Source organism: Silurus aristotelis (genome assembly GCF_946808225.1).
Source record: "Silurus aristotelis genome assembly, chromosome: 3".
NCBI classification, from domain to species: Eukaryota; Metazoa; Chordata; class Actinopteri; order Siluriformes; family Siluridae; genus Silurus; species Silurus aristotelis.
This window is the reverse complement of record NC_139576.1, coordinates 34739624-34759677: the sequence shown is the minus strand read 5'-3', so window position 1 is coordinate 34759677 and position 20054 is coordinate 34739624. Positions and strand designations below refer to the sequence as shown.

At 40.7% G+C, this 20054-nt stretch overlaps 1 protein-coding gene and 2 long non-coding RNA genes across 4 annotated transcripts in view; 2 read left to right on the top strand and 1 right to left on the bottom strand.

Annotated features, from left to right (window-relative positions):
- LOC310723855 overlaps positions 1–20054 on the bottom strand; it is a 99867-nt gene that overhangs the window by 32089 nt on the left and 47724 nt on the right. The gene's annotated exons all lie outside the window — the stretch shown is intronic.
- The window catches only part of tmeff2a (transmembrane protein with EGF-like and two follistatin-like domains 2a), a 94792-nt gene that overhangs the window by 51283 nt on the left and 23455 nt on the right, over positions 1–20054 (top strand). The window lies entirely within an intron of this gene.
- On the top strand, positions 9092–14393 carry LOC310723859. Its single transcript, XR_014532815.1, has 3 exons — positions 9092–10127; positions 10192–13158; positions 13560–14393. It is a non-coding gene; the product is annotated as an uncharacterized lncRNA (long non-coding RNA).

The following is a 20054-nucleotide window of genomic DNA, read 5'->3' as shown; positions in this document are numbered from 1 at the left end:
CCCCAGATTACACATTTCATAATCTATACCCCACAATACACACTCCACACCATAGACAACACACTGTAAATCCCAGTCTTTACAGTCCAAACCCCAGACAACACACTCCAACCCCAAAATACACACTCCACACACCGGACTACACACTTCAGACCCCACGATGCACATTCCATGCCACACTACATACCCCACCACACACACACCCTATCCCACACCCACCAGTTGAATGACAGCACTATATAAAGAAATCTGAAATCTGTCACTCCCTTCCTTTAACCCTGTCCTTCATCCACTGTCTCCCGCCGTCCTCCGGGACTCCAGCGCCTTTCAGTTGCGCCGTGATATTAGCGCTCCGTCGGTTCGGAAGAATGCCGCGCTGGCTCGCTTTGAAATCGTCCCCCGTCCTCTTTTATGCTTCCTCTTTTGTCCTTTGTGATGGTAATAACAAGTGATTTATATTTATACGCCGTCTTTCTCAGACTAAACACTGCACACCAAGCAGGGCACAAGAGAATCATTACAGCACAGCGGAGACGTCGGTACATCTACAAAGAGAAAGCGATGCGACGAAAGAGCGATAATCCTCACAGATGACATGAGACCGACGTTTAGCTCTTAGTCGAAAATGATTCGGATTTGGAAGAAGCTCCTGACTTCATGTGCATGCAATAATAGAGAGGTTCAAGTGCCAAGTGGTTGAATAGTTCTTCTATTATACAGTATATAATATTCTTTATATTATATATATACAGTACAGACCAAAAGTTTGGACACACCTTCTCAAAGAGTTTTCTTTATTTTCATGACTATGAAAATTGTAGAGTCACACTGAAGGCATCAAAACTATGAATGAACACATGGGGAATTATATAAGGAATTATATACATAACAAAAAAGTGTGAAACAACGGAAAAATGTCATATTCTAGGTTCTTCAAAGTAGCCCCCTTTTGCTCTGATTACTGCTTTGCACACTCTTGGCATTCTCTTGATGAGCTTCAAGAGGTAGTCACCTGAAATAGTCTTCCAACAGTCTTGAAGGAGTTCCCCGAGAGATGCTTGGCAATTGTTGGCCCTTTTGCCTTCACTCTGCGGTCCAGCTCACCCCTAAACCATCTCGATTGGGTTCAGGTCCGGTGACTGTGGAGGCCAGGTCATCTGGCGCAGCACCTCATCACTCTCATTCTTGGTCAAATAGCCCTTGATGCCTTCAGTGTGACTCTACAATTTTCATAGTCATGAAAATAAAGAAAACTCTTTGAATGAGAAGGTGTGTCCAAACTTTTGGTCTGTACTGTATATATAATTTACTGTATATATGAAATTCTTAAATGAGGCTACAGCAAACTACAGCAAATATTATACAATAAATAATATTAAACAGAAAAAAGTAATAATGAGGCATAAGCAAGTTTGAATTATTCACAAGTGTGTGCAGCAGGATATGGATATATATTAAACGAATTCTATGAATATTTACATTATGACATATTAGCAAGAGTTATTTATTTTATAAAATATGTAAGATGGAGGTGTACAAGTAGAATTTTACCCGCAAGGTCTTTTCCATAAGCAAAGAGGAGCCGAGATCATAAATGTATTATTTTTTTAGTGTTATTGATTATGACATTAATTGCTAGAGAAGTGAAGAAAATAGTGCAGGCAGGGTGCAGTGGGTGGAGAAGAGTCGACAGGAGCGATTTGAGACAGTGCTATTTGCATTCGAGGGCCTTTGAGACCTGCTATGGTGGATGGGTTCAGAGAAAGCAGCGTTGACAAAAAGACAGGAGGCGGAGCTTGAAAGATTTGAAGATGCTTCGATTTTCATCGGGAGAGATGAGGGAGAAAGCTTAAGAGAAACCAGAATCTAAAGGGAACCCATTCCTCGTCCTCTTTGATACCCTATAGGATTTGGTTTGTATAGTTTGGAGTATAGTGACGCTTTTCTACCTAAATTTACGCCATCTGGCAGACGCGCTTATCCAGAGCGTCTTACAGTTATCAGTTATAAAGCTGTTATACAGCTGAGTTGTTCAACTGATGGTTAAGGGCCTTGCTAAGGTCCCAGCAGTGGCAGCTTGGTGGCGCTCTTATTTGAACCCTTCCGATCGGAAGGTCAACATCTTATCCACTGAAGTTTTTAAGAAACAAGTTTATAAGAAAAGATTATTAAAACACAGGGGTTGAGCTTCTTCCATCATCTATTCCTCTCAAAATGTTGAACTGACGCTGAACTGTATGTTGGTGATAAGTAGGTACGACTGAGCGTCAATCAAAACAAGTTCAAAACAAAGAGTGCGCTCGACCTGATTAGTGGCTTGCTGCATGCTAGACCAGATTCGTTTTTATCTTCATAAATAAAAAGGAACGACTGATTTTGCAAAATCTAGAGAAAACGTAAGATATATGACTTCAGACTACAGAAATGCGAAAAATCTACACAAAGAATAACATTTACCACCATTGATTACACATAATAAATGCATGTCCCAGTGCATAGCACTCTAGACACAATGGACCTAGTTAATACCTGGACTTGCATTAGCGTTCACAGATGATCGGATCACTCATATCAACATGACTTTGGCTTGCAAAAGGGTCAGGAACTGCTGATCTTCAGCTATTTTCACTCTAGGAGTCTCCAGAGTTTAACACCTAATGTGCAGCAATTATGGAGGAGAATTATCAGAATGGGTCGAGCAAACAGGAACCAACTACGGCTTGAACAGCCACTTGGTCCCGTTGTGAGCAGAAAAAGTAGATGTGCTGCAAGAGCAGGAGCCTAAATTGGGTTCTGATATACAACCAGGCAGAAGTCAAGTCTAGACCGAATCTACTCAGTTGGTTTTATTGGCATTTCAACCCTGTGTTTATCCCAATCAAACCATGTGTGTGTCCAGTCTCATTGAGGAGTCTAATGGCTTGTGAGAAGAAACTGTTAAACCCAGGGGGCCGAATGCTTCTTGTTCCAGAAGACAGGAGGGTAAAGAGTGTGTGTACGAGGGGTATAAGCGGTCAGTCATAATGCCGGTGGCTTTGCAGACGCAGCATTTGGTCTAAATGTTTGTTATGGAGGGACAGACCCCGATGATCCACTCAGCTGTGCTCGCTGCAGGGTCTCGCGATCCAAGGCAGCTCGATTTCCGAACCAGGCGGCGATGCATCTGCTCGGGATGCTCTCAGCCGTCCCAGGTGGCGGTTTAAAATCTTTAGTGCACACTGTAAGGCACAGACTGATTTAGCGAGTTGGGCGGTAGAGCCTGCGTAGTGCAGATACAGAAATATTACTGCATTTTTGGAATTTTCAGCATATGATCTGAAAGTATAAGAACTTCATGCTATTTGAAGACCAGCCACTTTGAAACAATATTGTTTGGAGAGGTGCTTTTGTTCGAAACATAATATGTCTGCTATATTGTACAGTTTAGATACAAACGTGTGGAAACACCTAGTCTTTAATGGTTTTTGAGACACATGAATGTTCCTTTTATTTAGGTAAAAAGCAAAACATGCAAGATTAAGACTGGAAGACTGACTCTAACAGAAGAACTTGTGTAAGATGGAGAACAGGAGAGAAGATGTTAGCAAACTGCCTCATCCCCACATTCAAACATGGAAGTGGAAGCGTAACAGTTTGGGGTTGTTTTGGAGCAGGGAAGGTTGGAGACTTATTTAGGGTAAAAGGAATACTGATCCAAGATGGCTACAATTCCATACTTCAACCCCATGGAATTCCGTCTGGACCGGACGTCACCATAGAACAAGACAATGATGTCCATTTTCTGTAAGTATTATTTAGAGAGAGCATCTGGAGTGTTGTATATCATGGATTCACCTGCCCAGTCACTGCAAATAAATCCTATTGAACTGCTCTGGGATGAAATGGATCGAAGTCCTTAATCTCTAACTAGTTAAGAACGCCTTTGGCAACTTTTGCAAGAGACACAGCAAAGTATTTCAGCTGAATGTTTGGAGAAACTAATTATCTAGTGCATGAGAGTGTGTAAAGCTGTTCTTCATGCTTAGGGAGGATTTTTCAATGGATATAAAGTGGAACATCTGAACTTTTATATATTTGTTTGGTCAAAGTAAATCTTTAGACCATTTAATGACTGAGTCTGTTGCATATAAACAAAACACATTTATGTGTCTCAAAAATGACAAAAAACTTGGTGTTTCCAAAGTTTTAACCATCATTGTACCTTTTATTCTTATGTATAGATTGAACATTGATATACAAAGACTGAATGCATATAAATTAATTATTATTAATGAATTAATTAAATAATAGTTTCATATATATATATATATATATATATATATATATATATATATATATATATATATATATATATAAACTATTTTATTTAATTAATTAATTAATAATAATTAATTGATATGCATTTTTTTTTTATCAACTTTTTAAAAACATAGGCAGATAAAAAGCGCAGTACCAATGCCTCGAATAACTTTTAACAGAATTATACATGCAAAAATAAAAAGTATGGTGGATTATATTTGATTCCTAAATCTATTAACCTACTAAACGCATGCAGACTTGTCTAGGAAGCGGGTTTTATGGAGGTCAACCAAATATTACGTTACATTTTTTTTTACAGTTATTACATTCTATGAAATCTGTTGTGCTCGTTTTTACATAAGCACAAGCTAGTGCGAGGTTTGACTGCATATCGGAGTGGGCGGCATTTGGCCGTAGGCACAAAGCTGCATGCAGAGTGCTGTTCCATATCATCATCATCTGATGCTCTTTCATATTTAAGTCAGAAGTTCAATTTTAGAAATATATATAGTTGGACATGTTCACTGATAATGAGGCTGTAATGGTAACAAACGATGCGACGTACAGAGCGAAATGTCCCCGGTGAAAAGTTTGGAAACATTGTCTTTCAGGGGTCTTGAGAGTTCTATTTGTATCTTTGCAACAAATGGTCAGGTAACAGTATGAAGAATAAATTTGACCAAACAAGTATATATATATATATATATATATATATATATATATATATATATATATATATATATATATGTTCAGATGTTCCACTTTATTTTCATTGAAAAATATTCTTTTAGCATGACGGAGAGCTTTACACACTTTCAGCATCTGGACAGTTAATTTCTCTAAACATTCAACTAAAAATACTTCGCCCTCCCTCTTGTAAAACTTGCCAAAGATGTCCTTCACTAGTTGGAGATTTCCGTTCTTGCGATCCAGTTCATCCCAAAACAGTTCAATAGGATGTAGATGCAGTGACCGGGCAGGCCATCCCATGATAGATAACACTCCAGGTTTCCTCTTTAAATAAAGCTTACAGTGCTCTGGCATTGTGAAGACGGTTCCAATGAGCCGCAGTCCAGACGGAATTACACGTTGAAGTGATGAAGTATGGAATGGTAGCCATGTTGGTTCAGGATTCCTTTCACCCTGCTTCAAATCAACCCCAAATTATTAAGGTTCCACCTTAATGATTCAAGGTGAGGCAGTTTGCTAACATCTTCATTTGTGGTCTCTGTCATACACAAGTTCTTTTGTTAGAGATGTTAGAGATGTACCAACATAAGTTGTTTCCAAACTTTTGACAGGAACTGGATGTTAGCTGTCTGGGGCTACCTGTTTGAGTTGGAATTGGAGTTGAACTTGTGTGGGATAAAATAGACGTTTCCACACTTTGACAGACAAGATGGAGCTGTGAGACAAATTGAGGATAACGAAGCAGGGGAGAGGAGAAAAATGGACAGCGAGACAAAAGGAAAGCGATAAAACCGGACGAACGTCGATAACCCGGGCGGGGAATGGAAAGACAATGTGAGAGGCAACCGTTGGTAGGATATAAGTGTGTGTGTGTGTGTGTGTGTGTGTGTGTGTGTGTGTGTAGCTGGGGGGAGTCGATAAGGAGAACGATAGCGGCAGAAGCGCAGGCAGAGATGCAGAATGATAAAAGCCAGGGAGGTGAAGGTAGGGAGCGGAGAGAAAGCGAATTAGGAAGGCGCAGCGGCGGTTTGGGCGTGATAAAAATCAAATGTATTTTAATGGTTGCAGATAAATCTTGCGGGAGGCCGCGGGAAGCCTATTGAGCACTTTACAGAAAAGCGTACACAGACCACCGAGGCCCTCCTTGGGGATTTCCAACCCTCACACACATCCGTCTGTGGGACTGCCGGGACCAATAATGCATGCCGGGTATCGGTAGACTGTAGTGCAGCATCGAGTTTTAAAAGCGGCGTTCAAAGTAGCAGCGTAGTGTGCACGCCATGATAAGGTGCGAAAACCCGAAACTATGGAGAACAAAGACTGCGATTATGCCCCGCAGATAATGCTCAGCCTACACTCGGGGCTATGAAGTGCGAATCGGCTTGCATGCTGGAACCAAAGTGGTGTTTGGGACGCCTGGTTGTGACAGTGTGAGGTCAACTGCTGAAAGAAAGGAAAGGTGCTTAATACTTGTTACATACTTTACAGCGTTGTTAGGAAACTGGTGGTCAGAGCACAGGGTCAGCAATGTTACAGCACCCATGGAGCACAGTAGGTTAAGGGCCTTGCTTGAGTACTCCAAGAGTGGCAGCTTGGCGATACCGCGGGTTCAACCTTCCTAACAAAGAGCCTTAATCACTGGCTGTTTAAGCCCCCTTACCTAGCACTTGCATAAAGAGGAAACTGCTCACCTCTTCGCACATTGTGTCTCGTATGTAAAGGGTAAAGGGGCTTTTTACTTGTCACATGTACAGTACATTAGAGCATGGTGAAATTCTTTCTTTTTGCATATTACAGAGATAAGCACAGGGTCAGCCATGATACATCGCCCCTGGAGCGTACAGGGTTAAAGGCCTTGTTTGAGGGCCCAAGAGTGGAAGCTTGCCGACACTGGGAAATGCCTTTCATGGATGTCGTGTTCATGATCAGGCTTTGCTTTCTTTCCTAAATCAGTTTTGTTTCATTTTGTGTTTTTCTCATGTGCAAACAGTTCCTGTGGCTTCGCAAACAGAACCTTTGCGCACAAATGAGGCAGGTTTGCAGAAAAAATACATTTGAAATACAGATTTTCCCTTTACATTCATCCCTAATGAGTGTGCCAACGATGAGGGTGGTGGTGATGGTGGTGATTTTGGTGAGGAAAAGAAAAAAAAGAAACCAGACTCGAGAGGAATGAGATTTGTGAGGAACCACTCATCTTGTTAACTGTAGAAGGATGTATTTTATGGGGGAGGTGTTAGCTCTGTGGTTAAGGCATTGGACTATGGATTGAAAGGTTACAAGTTTAAATCCCAGCACCGCTAAGCTGCCACTGCTGGGCCCTTCAACAAGGCCCTTAACCCTCAACTGCTCAGTGGTAAGTGGCTCTGGATAAGTGCATCTGCCTGAAGCCATAAATGTAAGTGTAAATTTATGCTGTACAGTAGAAGTCTAATTGTGCCAGATGCAGCCATTTTCTCCCATTGCCCAAGTGCCCACGTGAAAACATCGATCTGTATTACACTTCAGCTTCTCAAAACTTGACCACAGGATGGCCGGTTTTGTATTAAACGATCATGGCACGTCCGCAAATCCAGTGCTGACGGCGTGTCTTTGAAAAGTTATCCGTTCGCATTTACCGCATTATCAAAACGCACACTCGTGTCCATACTCTGATTCCTTTCTTCATAGCGTATTTTGAACACATTTCCAGTGTGCCTCACGGCATTCGCTCGCCTTTGCGCTCAAGGTTTACTCCGGTCTTCCAGGAGGCAATTTGTTATCTGAACTCGACGCAGCTCCCAGGAACACTTACAGCGGGCAGATACATTATTTCCATATTGCGTTTTCTCCCTGATGTGTCCCTCATATGAAATAATTCACACAATCATTCTTTGTTAGGAGAATGAAAAATTCATGGACTACTGTGAGTCATATCGCTGCAGTGCTTCCGAAAGACCAGCACTACTTATACTTATACTTACACTAATCCACATGGGATTCATGTAGTTCTTTTCATGCAACAGGAAAATGATTGTTTGCGGCATGACGCGTTATTTAATACAGGCAGAGGTCAAACAGTGTTTTGCACCCGTTAAAAGAATACACGGCAGCGTGCAAAAGTTTGCATCCCTTCAGGACAAAATGAGGACGTAATGCAACTGTAAATGTATCGTCTGAGAAATGGTGTTCAAATCCTTTCTGAATGAGCCATCAGCCATTAAATTAAAAACAATCTGCCAAATATTATATGGTGCCCTTTCTTCCACCAATTAGCTCTGATCCACATTAGTGCAGAAGATACTTTAGACCAGTAGTCCCCAAACTACGGCCCACCCCCACATTTAGTACGGTATTTGATAATAAAGGTTGGCTTTCAAACTATTATTTTCCTCGTTAGTTATTAATAGAGGTCGAGGCACCGATAGTTGATTGCTGGAACTATCGTCTATCGGCAAAAATCCATACCGATTTCTGGTCCGCAGTCATTAGAGGCCAATCACTGACCCCATGAGCTGTTTGTTTTTACATGCAAGTGTTATATTATATTTATAATTTATTAAATATATATTTATTCATGAATATATCCATATTTTTTCCTTTAGCACATTTTCTTGATTCAGTACTGACTAAAATTATATATTTTTTGTTTTTTATCCAGTTTCCATAAAAAAAAAACGGTTGAGTAATCGATTATCGGCAAGTACGATCCAACCTAGCTATCGGTATTGGTAAAATCCACTATCAAAAACTATTAATTATTTGTTAGATTCATTTTCTATAAATTTGAAAAGTGACGCTCATTTGTCTAGGGTTCAGAACAAAATAATTAACTAATCTAGCATTAGTAGGCATAATAAATACATTTAAAATCATAATAAAAGCTCTACCATAATACTGATAGTCACTCCGGCCCTTGTTATTTTCTGTTACAGATCCCAATAAAGAAATCAAAAATTATGTGGCCCTCACAGAAAATTTTTTTTTTAAACCCTGCTTTAGGTCCTGTAAATTGGGGGCTTCCATGTATCACACTTGTCCAATAGTTACTCAATTGAATTAAGTTTGGGATGATTTGGAGGCCATTCCTGAACAATTTTTGCAATATGGCAGGAAGCTTGATCTCACCTATAGAGGCTACTGCCATCTGCCATAACTTATTCTGATGCAGTGTTTAGACTGCTGGAATACCAGGACCTGAGGGATTCCCAGCAGAACATTTTCCAGACCATTCCACTGCCATCACCAGCTCACTTTCTTCCCATACTGCATCTCTTCCTCAGGCAAATACCACGATCATACATCCAGGCCACCTTCTTTTCTTGCTTTATGCTCCAGTTCTGATGCTCACAAGGCCATTGTAGGGACTTTGAATGGTGTACAGGGGTCAGCATGGGCACTTTGATTGCTCTGCTGTGATACACTGTTGTTCTAACACATTTTCAACAGTTTGAATGTACTGCAGTAGCTCTTCTGTGGAAACAGGATAAGCTTTACTGCCCACACGCATCAGTTCACCAGTTCCCGTTCACCTCCGGCTTCATTTATCCCACCTCTGTCTGTTTAACGGCTTGATGTTTTAATAAATGCAGCTTTATCTTTGACCTTGTTCTTCTTGATATTTTGTTAATTCTGACAGATTGATTGGGCACACTTAGCTCTTTCTTTCTTTCTTTTTTCTTTCTTTCTTTCTTTCTTTCTAAACTGAATTTATATTTACATTTACATTTTTCAGACGTCCTTATCCAGAGCGACTACCAATTGAGCAGTTATAAGGGACTCGCAGAAGGGACCAGCTTAGTGGTGCTGGAATTTGAATTTGTGATCAAGTGATCAATTTCTTAAATGCTGAGTAACCACTTTTGAACTTCAACTGCACCCTGTTTCCCCTCACCTACTGTTAAAACAAGATTTGCATAAATCATAAATCATTTGCTTATCTTTTTCTGGAAATGTTTGTTCTCCCCTTATAAATCAATTTTGGAATCCAGAACAGTGGCTTAGCATGCAGGATAAGTCACATGCTATGCAGAATTCCTGTATAATCCCTGGGATCATGTATTTTCAACATCGGAAGGTAGTAGGTTATAGGGGTGTAAGCAAATATCGATACACGATACAAGATTCCTTCATATCCTTTCGAGATTATATTGCGACCAGTAGATAGATAGATAGATAGATAGATAGATAGATAGATAGATAGATAGATAGATAGATAGATAGATAGATAGATAGATAGATAGATAGATAGATAGATAGATAGATAGATAGATAGATAGATAGATAGATAGCAGTCTTCTTATCTCTGAACTCAAATCATGACAGGAAGCACTCACATAAGGGCATGCTACTATTGTTAGCGATTGCCACATTGACTGACTTGCAATGTGCTTTGTTTACACGCAGTTTGTTCTTTAGACGGGAATATTGTAAAACTGGCGTTCAAAATCTTAGGACCACATGTGCTGTTCGTGGTTGCACTTATAACCAGATCAAGTTTCATTTGTGGCTTAAAGAACTGCCTACAGGTAAGAGCACAGGTTTCATCATAGGGGTAGGTTTTGGTTTAGCGGACTCATTTTTAGATGTCATTAATGACAGCTTTTCTAAAATGATGTCCTATTCCTAAAATAAGAAATATCGCCTTGCTTACAGTATCGCAACACATCGTATCGCAACCGTATTGCGATATGTATCGTATCGCCCGATTCTTACCAATACACAGCCCCTAGAGGTTAAGGAATTGAACTTTGGAATACAAAAGTCGCCACGGTGCCACTCCGTCCGCTCCACTTTGGATAGAACGTCCACAGGAACACATGCCTCCGGTTAATGCTCGCAACTCGAGCTCAAGAACGACAGAACAAACATGTTTTTACACAGACACAAGTTAACAAACACCTTTTTTTTTTCCTTCGACTCTTTGAAAGTCTTCGGTCAAGAATACCGGGTCAACCGAGCGGAGCGAACGCGACTACCGAAGGGAATAAACGATAATGAGCTACTTCATTATGCTGAAAGCGTTGTCTTTCAATCTCTCATTAAAGCACTGTTTGCTGCTTTTAATTACAGTCCAGAACTTTAAAGACACTTACCTGAGACTGCTGCATGAGGTGAAATAACCTCATTATTTCAGTTTACAGGGCAGACATTTCCATTTATCAGCTTTCTTTTTTCTTTGCGAGCCCCTTCTATCATCTCGCTTTACCTTTTCCAAACAACATATAAAACGTCTGTTACGTAATCAAAAGGCAGTTGTTACATTATTGCAAACGGTGTCATAGTTTAATTGCGGTGATTAATCGTTGCGTTGCCTTTACCGACGCACCTCTACGGATTCGTCTGCACTTCATTAATCCTAATTACCGCACGCCAGAATCCGTTTAGCGTTCCCAGCCAGAGTTCCGTCGCCAGGACCAATTATTATTTAATGCCCTTAGATTTTCCATAATCGATACCGAGTTGCGAGTGGGAGCCAATTACGACGGTTCCCAAGCCGTGATTTGTACCATGTTACTTTTCTGAACGCTTTTATTTATTCACCGATCGAGCCGCTGCTCTCCGAATATATCTGGGCGTCTGAACGACTAGCGAACATCGAGCTCGCACCATTATCGTAACACCCTTGTCTGCTGTTACCAGGGAGAATTAATGGCCACGCCAGCTCCTCCAGGTCCTCCAGGCACGGACTTTCCTGGCTCGCTCGATCACCATGGAAACGCGGTTAGGGGTCCGAGACAGTGGCGCTAATTTAATCTCTGGCCGTTACGGCTGCGATGATATAGGAGGCCCCGAACATGCGCACGAATATTTTTTTATTTTTATTTACTATTTTAACCTCAGGGATCTTAGTATTAGATTTTTCATCCTGCAACAAGGTGTTTTAAAAGTAGATTTTATACAGCGAGTTTGTCTGGTGCATCCGATAACGTGGAGACCGGAGCGCAAAAGTGCAAACGTTGTGCAGAGCGTAAAAAAACTATTTGATTAATGCAATAGGTGACATCAGCAGGAGCTTTCTGGAGTGAGGTTTAATCAGTGCCATTAAGATCTTTTTTTTTTTTTTTTTTTTATGAGAGCAGTTCTGCATCGTGCTTTCTTGTATCACTCCGATAGGTTTTTTGTGTGTGTGTGTGTTTGTGTGTGTGTGTGTGTGTGTGTGTGTGTGTGTGCGAAAATAGATTTTTAACGCTCGGTACTTAACAGACCGCAGTCTAAAGCAGATCAAAGGGGAACTGGAAAAAGTGAGTCAGAGAAGATTTATATATTTATTTTGCACGCTGCTCTGGGCTGCATCTTATCGCTGCGTGTTCAGGGGATGAGAGAATTACGCAATCCAGATGCAAAGCCGTTTTTTTTTTTTTTTTGGTTTGTTTAGTTTTTTTTTGTATTCAAATCCAACCTCGTTTCGCTCAACGAACACGGCACCTCGACGAAAGCACTCGGCGAACGCGGGCGCGAAATTTCGGATCGATACCCCCAAATGAAAAGGGAATTTTTTTTCTTACTTTTTTAATTACTTGATCATCTCATTTTTTTCACCGACATGGCCTTTTGGATGTATTTTCCTTGTAAAGAGAGAGTGAGAGAGAGAAAGAGAGAGAGAGAAGAGAGAGAAAAACACAATCGATTTATGTCAGCTCATTCGCTATTCTCCCCCAACTTCATCAAATGCCCCCTAGAGTTATTAATACAGTCGGGGCCAGCGTTGATGAAATGTAAATCTGTCAGATTGGGTGGGATGTAAATGAAATGAAACAAAAGAGAGAGGGAGCGACGGGTCGCAGAGCTCCTCGGTCTGCCGCGGCTCACAAAAGGACGTACTGTATTAATATGGGTTACCCTTGGGCCAGAAGAGGATTTCGATTATATTTTGGAAAATATAAAATAATGACTTGGGCAGATTGGAGAGGGCAAGGAGGGGAATGTGAAACTGCGTACCAGGCGTATAAAGATGAGCTCGGTGCATTAATGGAAGGTTTAAACCTAGATTACTGCCATAGTGAAAGACAGGTGCCATTTTGATTGGCAAGACGTAATGGACTCAAGGGCAAGAGACAAAAAGAAAAGGGAGTTGACAGAGTGGGTGAAGAGGTGGGAAAAAAATGTCTTTATTATATATGTGTTTTAATTACATATTCAAGACATTTAATTTCATACAAATATTTTGAGACATTTCAGAGTATCAAAGTTTGAACCGGAATTTTTTTATTTTATCGATCTTACAACGGTGATAGCGGTAGGACAAAATAAAAAAAAAATTATAATTTGCACGGCAGGCAAATGTAGCCGCATATACTCCGCCCTCCACTCGTGAACCAGCGCCTGCTGCCACGTACATACATAATGTAAAGTTTCTATATTACGACAATTGCACTATATTGCTAAATTATGTATTGTTCAATTCTAAACAAATTACAGTATACTACCCCATACTGATCACCAATCGTTAAGGCTCCTAGGTCATGTCTCGATTTATGATATTTTCAAGTTACGATCGGGTTTATTGGCGCGTATCTCCATCATAAGTTAGGGATTTTTAAAACGGACACTTGCGACATTTCCAACAAACACTCAAGCCCGTTCATAAGCTCCGAACGCAACGTCGTATCTGGAAATCGCCAATCTACACTAGCAAAGCACCCTACTCAGCCCACCTGATTTAATAACAGGATGTCCAAATGCAATTTGCAGCTCAGTTGTTGAATATCCTCTCCTGCCGGGGAACAGACTTAGTTTCAGAAATTAACCTGTATCGATTTCCATAAGCAAGCCTTTGAGAAACTCTTAGGATTAAAAGAGGTTCTGGGTTCTGGGATTAAAAGAGGTTCTGGGTAGAACCTGGAGCACAAATAACACCAATTTCTATAAAATTTTACATGTTTTGCAAGTATTTTATGGTTGGGACAGGTTTAATTTATTTATTAAATTTGGCAGACACTCTTATCTAGAGCTTAAATCTCTTGCGTTCATACAGCAGCTTTTGGGTTGGGGGCCTTGCTCAGGGGCTCAGAGGTGGCAGACTGGCAGGTTGGGATATCCATACTTCAGATCCAATGTTTAATGCCTTTACCACTGAGCTACCTTCTCCCATTCATACCATTTGTAAATTTTTCCTTCTACACACAGAACCACGGCAAGGATATTTTAGAGCTCGTTTGACTTTGGCCCAGCTTCACTTTACAAAACTCTGAGCTCTAAGCAAATATTGCCCTCCAGACAGTAATTATGCGAATCCAGTATATGATAAGCTTTCACCGCCTCTCTAATGTAAACACACACTATATCCAAAAGGTCATGATACACAGTGAGGGGAGAAGTCACTGGCAAATTGGCAACACTAGGATTTTCATTCAGCTTAATATAATTTTGTTTGACTTGTATAGCGCTGTAGATGTTGTCACGAAGCAGTTTTGCAGAAAAAAGAATACAATTGTTTTAATTCATAAATCTGCACTTATACGTTTATCCTTAATACCCAAACCAGAGGTGATAGTGACAATGTCGAAGTCAAGTAGGCTTTATTGTCATTCAAACCATATAAAGAGTAGTACACAGTAAACACGAAGCTCAGAGGTTAAGATGTTGCTCAGTGGTTAAAATGTTGGCGTTCTGATCAGAAGGTCATGAGTTTAATTATGAGCACCAACAGGCAACCATTACAATTTCTCATTTATACAACTGAGCTGTTAAGGGTTTAAGGCCATGCTAAAAAATAAAACAAGAAGTGGCAGCTTGGCACTGCTGGGATTTGCACTCATGACCTCCTGTTCAGTCCAGCATCTGTGTACCGCACTGGATATATGGTTTAAATGATAATAACACCTACTTGACATGACTTGTCTTGAGGGGAAGTGGTAGCTCAGTGGTTAAGACATTGGCCTTAGGATCAGACTGTTGTGAATTTAAATCCCAGCACCACCAAGCTGCCACTGGGCCCTTGAGCAAGGCTCTTAATCCTTAACTGCTCAGAAAATAATTGTCATTCTAGATCAGTGTCTGCTAAATGCTATATATGAGTAAATGAATGAAATGAGCTACCACCTGCCAAACACGGAAAGCAGAAAAGCTTCTCAAAATGCACGAAACAAGAGCAGAGGACCAAATCGGTTGTTTAGTTCACCAAGGAACCTGACGTAGAGGTTTTAGAGATGGGACACACTTCACTTATAGTCTTTTTCCAGTCATCAGCCGCCCGGTTCCGATGACCGAACCGTGCCAAATAAAGCCCCCGGATTCCTTGCGATAAAAGTTCCATTTACGAATTTGCCAAAACGATCGCAGTCGTGTTAACACAACACCATCTATAGCACATTCCTCTTCCTGACTGATCAGTGAAGGTTCATCCGAACGGATTCCATGAAGATTTCTTTCTGTTATTATTACGCCAGTTGTTTTGAGATCGGCGTCCCTAATTTAGCGTCTGTGCGCCACATGTACATCTCCGTCTTGCAAACAGCAATTCATCAAACCGCGTGCGACTAAAAAAAAAAACAAAAATAAATCTGGAGTACCCACAACCCTGAATCCTCCAAATTACAGTTGCGAGCGCAGCCCGAAGTCCCCGGGGTTAGGAGGCACGGCGGTTTTGAAATGTAAACATCTGAAGAGCTTGTTTGTTTATATACAGAGCTTTGACTGCTGAAAGGCTCATTTACCCTGGGATGTGTCTGCAAACTCCCCTGGGCTCTTGCAGTTTGTGTGCTAGCAGGAAGAAAAAAGTGCGTACAGGAGTAAAATGGGGCTCCACTGGGCTGTCGAATGTTTGTTTTTTTTACCGGAAAAAACCCTCTGTTTACTCGCAGTCGAGGCAGCAGGGCTGAAACTAACAACCAGCTGCATTTGGTCCTAGATGTTCAGGTAGGACTTGTTATTTTGAAATGAAATCAAACCAGCTACTTGTTCGGGTACCTTAGGCCTTAGGCATCTTGCACTTGTACTGCTGACTCGTGCAGCTTTGTACCGACAAGCAATTAAAAACAAACGGATCACCAAGATCTGCACTTTCCCGAGTTTCATTTCATGTCCAAACTTTCTCATTTGATCCGACTCGGCTGTATTGTGTTCGATTCCACGTTTTTGCTGTAATTACTCTATGATGTGAATTTTACCAACAGGGAAAACGGGAGCTATAACTTTGCTACGAAAGGTCACGTTTTATTAATTGAACAACTCCCAGGAACAACTCGACGGTTCGTTCATTTTGAACGAGTCTTTAATGTGACTCGAGTCATCTCAAAGAGCGATTCGTTCATTTTCTACTGAACACGAATGAGCAAAGCAATCTGAGTCGTTTGTTCTTTTATCACATGACTCTCATATATGCTATGCAGTGCATTACACAGGAAACAGAATTGAGTAGCTCTGGTCCTAGTCATCCGTTCTTTTGTCAATTGATTCAATGGTTTAGGGTTTTTTTTTGTCAAAAAAGAAGGAAGAAAAGTATCGAAAGTTTTATGATCTCTACAGAAAGCGATGTTAAAATGCAGCCTTTTCCTTCCCCATCATCAGAGGTTCCTTCTTGAACATCTCAATCCATTGATTGGTGTGTGTCTTGCAGTGGAAAAAAAAATAACTTGGAGGGTAATATAGTCTAGCTTAGCTGTTAAAGACCTTCAGTCTCTGGCTTTAGCTGAGAGGATTTGTCTTTAGCACCTAGATCTCTTGTTCTCATTTGCTAGCCCAGTGCTGCTGACTTGGACCTCTCCTAAAGCTCAGCCAGCAGGAAGAGTGCAGTGCCAGAAGGATTAGAAGAGCTCAGTAGCAACGACTGGCGCACACAGTGCTGGAACGGCTCGCTTACTCTAGGTCAACTGGAGGACTTTTGCCAGGAAAGCCAAGGAGGATCTGTCCATTAACTGAGGGAGGGAGTGGTGCTATTTGGGGCTGAAAGGGACTAATAGTGTGTTTGGCTGATTAGCATTTGACTACAGGAAGAAGGCTAAGAGCGAGCATAGAAGACATAGCTAGACGTTTTCTCTAACTTACATAAAATCCTACAAAATCGTTAAATTTCTTACAAAAGTTTGTACCGTTTCATCCTAGTTAATGCAACGAGGCGCAAACCGATGCCACGCGGCGATATATAGCGTTAAACTGGAGCAGCTTTTGACCTCTACGGGGATTGGAAAAGTAATTGCAGTCAGCTAAACACTCGAACCCTAAAACCTAATAAAAAATAAACTCTCAGGAGCTTCTCTCTTTTTATTCCTCCGGTTTCGCCTGGCTCTCATTGTTCATTGACCTTTTGATCGCCGCGTGTGTGTTCAAGTCCATAAAACCCGGTATAAAACAGAAATCCACGATGTTCCACCTCCCCCTCCAGGGCAAAAAAAAGACTAATGTGAGAACTGCAGGAGGAGAGCAGGGCGTCGAGATGGTGTACATTCGGTACAGCCTCGACCGCTCTGCAATCCTTCCAATAAAAACCCCGGTTCTCCATTCTTAGCCTGCAGAAAGTGACACTTTATTGACTAGCAATCGACCGCTAGGTGCCGGGGATGGTGTTTCTCTCCATCTATGCCTTTTTCCTCAGATGCCCAGGCTCTTTCATCTCGAAGCATCAAACTTCTCCCTTAGGCATTCTTCTCATGTTGACTTTTTTGGGGGGGGTTTTTGGTCACTGTGCTTTAGCCTGCTTTCCTTTTTAACTGTCATCATCGTTTTATTCTGCTAAACTCAATACCAAGACAAAATTTACCACTAGATCTTTCCAATATTGGACCTGACAAAAGATTTATTATCTTGCACACAGTATTCAGAATCAGTTTCGCCCATTTCCCTTTTTACACCCAACCCAACAGACCCAACAGTGTGTTTTGCACCAAGTTAAAATTTTAGCAGCCATGTTGTACCCGAAATGAGGATTTCATCTCCCTCCCTCCCATTTAATTTTTCCTACTCTAATCCGTTCGAGGACGCTATCCCAGTTTTAACCTCCTCTCCAGGCTCGGAGTGTTGGCGGTTGTCTGCCATTTTGGAGCACTTTATAAAAACCGAGGAAGAAACGGGCCTCGGGAGCACTCCACGAAATGAGACACCCTCGCTCAGCGGCTCTCTTGTCAACCGCTTGCCGTAATTACATGTGCAAATGGATTATTGGCGGCATCCTCGTGGCGTGTCAGGTGTGGATAGGAAACGAGGCAAAGTGGCCAAAAAAAAACCCGCTTTCCATGAATGTTGCATCTAGTGGGATTGGACCACTTGTGAAGCTCTGACTGGGACAAGAAAGTGGTTTAATGAGTCATCTGTGCTTAGGAATTAGATAGGAGAGCCAGGCTGGAGTGTACTGGTGATGATGAGATCATTGTAGTTGTTCAAGTGTTGTGGAATCGGCACTTTTTTTTTCATTAATTTTTAATATACTTTCTGCTTTAAAGGCTGCATAGAAGTTAAATTTCCTTTAAGACTGGCAATTTTTTTACATATTATATCTTTTTTTTTTTTCTTAGTCACATTTTGCATAAGTCGATTTCCCAGGCTTCCCATTCAGACTTTTAAAATAACTTGAATGTAGCTAAGCACACAAGGATTCTTCTTGACTAGCTAGAGAGTCTTCAATAGGGTCAATAGATGTGGGCCAAATACACCAGTCCCCACATTTGGAACGGCCCTCTGAACAACGCCAGAGACATATTTAGAACATTCAATTTTGAATATATGTTTTAATCATATCACATGTGTTCAGGTCCAACGGCTCTAGTTACAGTAACTGTAACATCAGTGGATGGAGACAGTCACAACTGTTATGTGAACCAAAACCCCCTAATATTTAACTTACTTGCTAAATAAGATTACATGGTATTGATATTTACTTAGACAATTGATTTTCTCATTGCTGGGATTATGATGCTGACAGCAAATGGTAGGGATTGGCTAATCCTACCTCAGCACACTCTTCTGGGATTGCAAAGCTTTTCTACCTGCATTTTTCTAATAAGGTCTGGACCAACTTCAAGAAGGTAACCACAATTGCATTAAATATGCCACAATTTTGGGCAATATGAGTATATAGTCAGTTAGTTATCTACAGACAGACAGACAGACAGATTATTATTATTATTTCCTGTAGCACATTTTCATGATTCATTAAAAAAGTTCAGAACTAGTTTACCTCAAGTTTAATGTTTGGTTTTTATATAGTAACCTTCTTAAAAACTAATAGTCGATTAATCGTTTAATCGGCACGTACGATCCAACAACTTGCCTGAGGGAAAATTGGAAATAATAATGTGGATTGAATATGGACTTGGTCTCATGTTATGTTCTTACTGTGAATTATAACGGCATTTAACCAAAGCAATGATTAATTTGCTTTATATATATATAGAGGTCATGAGATGGTCATTTTTGAGGTGATAAATTATGGCAATTTTTCGTGCATTATTTGTGTTTTCCTATATATATATATATATATATATATATATATATATATATATATATATATATATATATATATATAAAATACATTTGACGAAACACTTGTCTGCTACCCTCAACCCTTCCAAGTGTTCCTCATAATTATATTGGCTTAAAATCTGGTCAATGAGAGAAGCAATTAGACATATTAGATAGACTCTACCAACAAAGCCCCAGCTGAGGAAAAATCTTTGTGGGAAAACAGGGTTTCATTCATCTTGTAGAGTTCCATAGACTTGAACAATCGATTTTTGAAGGCAAGCGGTGGCTGAGCAACTTACTGATGCACTTGGTGTTGGTTATTCTGTAAATATTCACCAGTTAATTGTCTTTGCATGGTATAAAGGTGCCAAATTCATGTTCATTAAGGCAAACTACCATATTTTTCGGACTATAAGCTGCTACTTTTTTCCCACGTTTTGAACCCCGCGGCTTGAACAATGAAGCGGCTAATTTATGGATTTTTCCTGGGTTTTTCCCGGTTTCACAAACTTCAAGCCAAAAAACTGAACCCATAACATTAGACCAATTAAATATTTGAACGGAAACGAAAAAAACGCACCTCACCTGTGTTCTGAGCTGCGAGGCATCGGGAGAAAAAAAGGTTTTTTTCAAACGCACGACGATGCCAAAACTCCCGAGAGAAATAGTTGTAACACGTTGAGTCT